Source organism: Pseudophryne corroboree, unplaced genomic scaffold, assembly GCF_028390025.1.
Source record: "Pseudophryne corroboree isolate aPseCor3 unplaced genomic scaffold, aPseCor3.hap2 scaffold_683, whole genome shotgun sequence".
Taxonomy (NCBI): Eukaryota; Metazoa; Chordata; class Amphibia; order Anura; family Myobatrachidae; genus Pseudophryne; species Pseudophryne corroboree.
Window position 1 is genome coordinate 37,730 of NW_026970268.1, and position 7,500 is coordinate 45,229.

Sequence of the window (7,500 nt, forward strand, 5' to 3'; positions counted from 1 at the left end):
TGAATTTTCCAATGCCTAGCTCTTTGCAAAAGAGAGATATTGGCAAGGAAAAGCTGTATTGTACCTTTGCATTTTTCTCCCAAACGAAGGACACTAGAATGAAAATTTTAAAGCCTCCTGTTAGTGCTTCATCTACACGTTATAGCCCTGAATTTTCCAATGCCTATCTCTTTGCAAAAGAGAGATTTCGGCAAGGAAAAACTGTATTGTACCTTTGCCTTTTTCTCCCAAACGAAAGACACTAGAATGAAAATTTTAAAGCCTCCTGTTAGTGCTTCATCTACACGTTATAGCCCTGAATTTTCCAATGCCTAGCTCTTTGCAAAAGAGAGATATCGGCAAGGAAAAGCTGTATTGTACCTTTGCATTTTTCTCCCAAACTAAAGACACTAGAATGAAAATTTTAAAGCCTACTGTTAGTGCTTCATCTACACGTTATAGCCCTGAATTTTCCAATGCCTAGCTCTTTGCAAAAGAGAGATATCGGCAAGGAAAAGCTTTATTGTACCTTTGCATTTTTCTCCCAAACGAAGGACACTAGAATGAAAATTTTAAAGCCTCCTATTAGTGCTTCATCTACACGTTATAGCCCTGAATTTTCCAATGCCTATCTCTTTGCAAAAGAGAGATATCGGCAAGGAAAAGCTGTATTTTACCTTTGCATTTTTCTCCCAAACGAAGGACACTAGAATGAAAATTTTAAAGCCTCCTGTTAGTGCTTCATCTACACGTTATAGCCCAGAATTTTCCAATGCCTATCTCTTTGCAAAAGAGAGATATCGGCAAGGAAAAGCTGTCTTGTACCTTTGCATTTTTCTCCCAAACGAAGGACACTAGAAAGAAAATTTTAAAGCCTCCTGTTAGGCCATCATCTACACGACATAGCCCTGAATTTTCCAATGCGCAGCTCTTTGCAAAAGAGAGATATTGGCAAGGAAAAGCTGTCTTGTACCATTGCATTTTTCTCCCAAACGAAAGACACTAGAATGAAAATTTTAAAGCCTCCTGTTAGGCCATCATCTACACGACATAGCCCTGAATTTTCCAATGCGTAGCTCTTTGCAAAAGAGAGATATTGGCAAGGAAAAGCTGTCTTGTACCTTTGCATTTTTCTCCCAAACGAAGGACACTAGAAAGAAAATTTTAAAGCCTCCTGTTAGGCCATCATCTACACGACATAGCCCTGAATTTTCCAATCCGTAGCTCTTTGCAAAAGAGAGATATTGGCAAGGAAAAGCTGTATTGTACCTTTGCATTTTTCTCCCAAACGAAAGACACTAGAATGAAAATTTTAAAGCCTCCTGTTAGTGCTTCATCTACACGTTATAGCCCTGAATTTTCCAATGCCTATCTCTTTGCAAAAGAGAGATATTGGCAAGGAAAAGCTGTATTGTACCTTTGCATTTTTCTCCCAAACGAAGGACACTAGAATGAAAATTTTTAAGCCTCCTGTTAGTGCTTCATCTACACGTTATAGCCCTGAATTTTCCAATGCCTATCTCTTTGCAAAAGAGAGATATCGGCAAGGAAAAGCTGTATTGTACCTTTGCATTTTTCTCCCAAACTAAAGACACTAGAATGAAAATTTTAAAGCCTACTGTTAGTGCTTCATCTACACGTTATAGCCCTGCATTTTCCAATGCCTATCTCTTTGCAAAAGATAGATATCGGCAAGGAAAAGCTGTATTGTACCTTTGCATTTTTCTCCCAAACTAAAGACACTAGAATGAAAATTTTAAAGCCTACTGTTAGTGCTTCATCTACACGTTATAGCCCTGAATTTTCCAATGCCTAGCTCTTTGCAAAAGAGAGATATCGGCAAGGAAAAGCTGTATTGTACCTTTGCATTTTTCTCCCAAACGAAAGACACTAGAATGAAAATTTTAAAGCCTCCTGTTAGTGCTTCATCTACACGTTATAGCCCTGAATTTTCCAATGCCTATCTCTTTGCAAAAGAGAGATATCGGCAAGGAAAAGCTTTATTGTACCTTTGCATTTTTCTCACAAACGAAGGACACTAGAATGAAAATTTTAAAGCCTCCTATTAGTGCTTCATCTACACGTTATAGCCCTGAATTTTCCAATGCCTATCTCTTTGCAAAAGAGAGATATCGGCAAGGAAAAGCTGTCTTGTACCTTTGCATTTTTCTCCCAAACGAAGGACACTAGAAAGAAAATTTTAAAGCCTCCTGTTAGGCCATCATCTACACGACATAGCCCTGAATTTTCCAATGCGCAGCTCTTTGCAAAAGAGAGATATTGGCAAGGAAAAGCTGTCTTGTACCATTGCATTTTTCTCCCAAACGAAGGACACTAGAAAGAAAATTTTAAAGCCTCCTGTTAGGCCATCATCTACACGACATAGCCCTGAATTTTCCAATGCCTAGCTCTTTGCAAAAGAGAGATATTGGCAAGGAAAAGCTGTCTTGTACCTTTGCATTTTTCTCCCAAACGAAGGACACTAGAAAGAAAATTTTAAAGCCTCCTGTTAGGCCATCATCTACACGACATAGCCCTGAATTTTCCAATCCGTAGCTCTTTGCAAAAGAGAGATATTGGCAAGGAAAAGCTGTATTGTACCTTCGCATTTTTCTCCCAAACGAAAGACACTAGAATGAAAATTTTAAAGCCTCCTGTTAGTGCTTCATCTACACGTTATAGCCCTGAATTTTCCAATGCCTATCTCTTTGCAAAAGAGAGATATTGGCAAGGAAAAGCTGTATTGTACCTTTGCATTTTTCTCCCAAACGAAGGACACTAGAATGAAAATTTTTAAGCCTCCTGTTAGTGCTTCATCTACACGTTATAGCCCTGAATTTTCCAATGCCTATCTCTTTGCAAAAGAGAGATATCGGCAAGGAAAAGCTGTATTGTACCTTTGCATTTTTCTCCCAAACGAAAGACACTAGAATGAAAATTTTAAAGCCTCCTGTTAGTGCTTCATCTACACGTTATAGCCCTGCATTTTCCAATGCCTATCTCTTTGCAAAAGAGAGATATCGGCAAGGAAAAGCAGCATTGTACTTTTGCATTTTTCTCCCAAACGAAAGACACTAGAATGAAAATTTTAAAGCCTCTTGTTAGGCCATCATCTACACGACATAGCCCTGAATTTTCCAATGCGCAGCTCTTTGCAAAAGAGAGATATTGGCAAGGAAAAGCTGTCTTGTACCTTTGCATTTTTCTCCCAAACGAAGGTCACTAGAAAGAAAATTTTAAAGCCTCCTGTTAGGCCATAATCTACACGACATAGCCCTGAATTTTCCAATGCGCAGCTCTTTGCAAAAGAGAGATATTGGCAAGGAAAAGCTGTCTTGTACCATTGCATTTTTCTCCCAAACGAAGGACACTAGAAAGAAAATTTTAAAGCCTCCTGTTAGGCCATCATCTACACGACATAGCCCTGAATTTTCCAATGCGCAGCTCTTTGCAAAAGAGAGATATTGGCAAGGAAAAGCTGTCTTGTACCTTTGCATTTTTCTCCCAAACGAAGGACACTAGAATGAAAATTTTTAAGCCTCCTGTTAGTGCTTCATCTACACGTTATAGCCCTGAATTTTCCAATGCCTATCTCTTTGCAAAAGAGAGATATCGGCAAGGAAAAGCTGTATTGTACCTTTGCATTTTTCTCCCAAACGAAAGACACTAGAATGAAAATTTTAAAGCCTCCTGTTAGTGCTTCATCTACACGTTATAGCCCTGCATTTTCCAATGCCTATCTCTTTGCAAAAGAGAGATATCGGCAAGGAAAAGCAGCATTGTACTTTTGCATTTTTCTCCCAAACGAAAGACACTAGAATGAAAATTTTAAAGCCTCTTGTTAGGCCATCATCTACACGACATAGCCCTGAATTTTCCAATGCGCAGCTCTTTGCAAAAGAGAGATATTGGCAAGGAAAAGCTGTCTTGTACCTTTGCATTTTTCTCCCAAACGAAGGTCACTAGAAAGAAAATTTTAAAGCCTCCTGTTAGGCCATAATCTACACGACATAGCCCTGAATTTTCCAATGCGCAGCTCTTTGCAAAAGAGAGATATTGGCAAGGAAAAGCTGTCTTGTACCATTGCATTTTTCTCCCAAACGAAGGACACTAGAAAGAAAATTTTAAAGCCTCCTGTTAGGCCATCATCTACACGACATAGCCCTGAATTTTCCAATGCGCAGCTCTTTGCAAAAGAGAGATATTGGCAAGGAAAAGCTGTCTTGTACCTTTGCATTTTTCTCCCAAACGAAGGTCACTAGATAGAAAATTTTAAAGCCTCCTGTTAGGCCATCATCTACACGACATAGCCCTGAATTTTCCAATGAGTAGCTCTTTGCAAAAGAGAGATATCGGCAAGGAAAAGCTTTATTGTACCTTTGCATTTTTCTCCCAAACGAAGGACACTAGAATGAAAATTTTAAAGCCTCCTATTAGTGCTTCATCTACACGTTATAGCCCTGAATTTTCCAATGCCTATCTCTTTGCAAAAGAGAGATATCGGCAAGGAAAAGCTGTATTTTACCTTTGCATTTTTCTCCCAAACGAAGGACACTAGAATGAAAATTTTAAAGCCTCCTGTTAGTGCTTCATCTACACGTTATAGCCCAGAATTTTCCAATGCCTATCTCTTTGCAAAAGAGAGATATCGGCAAGGAAAAGCTGTCTTGTACCTTTGCATTTTTCTCCCAAACGAAGGACACTAGAAAGAAAATTTTAAAGCCTCCTGTTAGGCCATCATCTACACGACATAGCCCTGAATTTTCCAATGCGCAGCTCTTTGCAAAAGAGAGATATTGGCAAGGAAAAGCTGTCTTGTACCATTGCATTTTTCTCCCAAACGAAGGACACTAGAAAGAAAATTTTAAAGCCTCCTGTTAGGCCATCATCTACACGACATAGCCCTGAATTTTCCAATGCGTAGCTCTTTGCAAAAGAGAGATATTGGCAAGGAAAAGCTGTCTTGTACCTTTGCATTTTTCTCCCAAACGAAGGACACTAGAAAGAAAATTTTAAAGCCTCCTGTTAGGCCATCATCTACACGACATAGCCCTGAATTTTCCAATCCGTAGCTCTTTGCAAAAGAGAGATATTGGCAAGGAAAAGCTGTATTGTACCTTTGCATTTTTCTCCCAAACGAAAGACACTAGAATGAAAATTTTAAAGCCTCCTGTTAGTGCTTCATCTACACGTTATAGCCCTGAATTTTCCAATGCCTATCTCTTTGCAAAAGAGAGATATTGGCAAGGAAAAGCTGTATTGTACCTTTGCATTTTTCTCCCAAACGAAGGACACTAGAATGAAAATTTTTAAGCCTCCTGTTAGTGCTTCATCTACACGTTATAGCCCTGAATTTTCCAATGCCTATCTCTTTGCAAAAGAGAGATATCGGCAAGGAAAAGCTGTATTGTACCTTTGCATTTTTCTCCCAAACGAAAGACACTAGAATGAAAATTTTAAAGCCTCCTGTTAGTGCTTCATCTACACGTTATAGCCCTGCATTTTCCAATGCCTATCTCTTTGCAAAAGAGAGATATCGGCAAGGAAAAGCAGCATTGTACTTTTGCATTTTTCTCCCAAACGAAAGACACTAGAATGAAAATTTTAAAGCCTCTTGTTAGGCCATCATCTACACGACATAGCCCTGAATTTTCCAATGCGCAGCTCTTTGCAAAAGAGAGATATTGGCAAGGAAAAGCTGTCTTGTACCTTTGCATTTTTCTCCCAAACGAAGGTCACTAGAAAGAAAATTTTAAAGCCTCCTGTTAGGCCATAATCTACACGACATAGCCCTGAATTTTCCAATGCGCAGCTCTTTGCAAAAGAGAGATATTGGCAAGGAAAAGCTGTCTTGTACCATTGCATTTTTCTCCCAAACGAAGGACACTAGAAAGAAAATTTTAAAGCCTCCTGTTAGGCCATCATCTACACGACATAGCCCTGAATTTTCCAATGCGCAGCTCTTTGCAAAAGAGAGATATTGGCAAGGAAAAGCTGTCTTGTACCTTTGCATTTTTCTCCCAAACGAAGGACACTAGAATGAAAATTTTTAAGCCTCCTGTTAGTGCTTCATCTACACGTTATAGCCCTGAATTTTCCAATGCCTATCTCTTTGCAAAAGAGAGATATCGGCAAGGAAAAGCTGTATTGTACCTTTGCATTTTTCTCCCAAACGAAAGACACTAGAATGAAAATTTTAAAGCCTCCTGTTAGTGCTTCATCTACACGTTATAGCCCTGCATTTTCCAATGCCTATCTCTTTGCAAAAGAGAGATATCGGCAAGGAAAAGCAGCATTGTACTTTTGCATTTTTCTCCCAAACGAAAGACACTAGAATGAAAATTTTAAAGCCTCTTGTTAGGCCATCATCTACACGACATAGCCCTGAATTTTCCAATGCGCAGCTCTTTGCAAAAGAGAGATATTGGCAAGGAAAAGCTGTCTTGTACCTTTGCATTTTTCTCCCAAACGAAGGTCACTAGAAAGAAAATTTTAAAGCCTCCTGTTAGGCCATAATCTACACGACATAGCCCTGAATTTTCCAATGCGCAGCTCTTTGCAAAAGAGAGATATTGGCAAGGAAAAGCTGTCTTGTACCATTGCATTTTTCTCCCAAACGAAGGACACTAGAAAGAAAATTTTAAAGCCTCCTGTTAGGCCATCATCTACACGACATAGCCCTGAAATTTCCAATGCGCAGCTCTTTGCAAAAGAGAGATATTGGCAAGGAAAAGCTGTCTTGTACCTTTGCATTTTTCTCCCAAACGAAGGTCACTAGATAGAAAATTTTAAAGCCTCCTGTTAGGCCATCATCTACACGACATAGCCCTGAATTTTCCAATGAGTAGCTCTTTGCAAAAGAGAGATATTGGCAAGGAAAAGCTGTCTTGTACCTTTGCATTTTTCTCCCAAACGAAGGACACTAGAAAGAAAATTTTAAAGCCTCCTGTTAGGCCATCATCTACACGACATAGCCCTGAATTTTCCAATGCGCAGCTCTTTGCAAAAGAGAGATATTGGCAAGGAAAAGCTGTCTTGTACCATTGCAGTTTTCTCCCAAACGAAGGACACTAGAAAGAACATTTTAAAGCCTCCTGTTAGGCCATCATCTACACGACATAGCCCTGAATTTTCCAATGCGCAGCTCTTTGCAAAAGAGAGATATTGGCAAGAAAAAGCTGTCTTGTACCTTTGCATTTTTCTCCCAAACGAAGGTCACTAGAAAGAAAATTTTAAAGCCTCCTGTTAGGCCATCATCTACACGACATAGCCCTGAATTTTCCAATGCGTAGCTCTTTGCAAAATAGAGATATTGGCAAGGAAAAGCTGTCTTGTACCTTTGCATTTTTCTCCCAAACGAAGGACACTAGAAAGAAAATTTTAAAGCCTCCTGTTAGGCCATCATCTACACGACATAGCCCTGAATTTTCCAATGCGCAGCTCTTTGCAAAAGAGAGATATTGGCAAGGAAAAGCTGTCTTGTACCTTTGCATTTTTCTCCCAAACGAAGGACACTAGAAA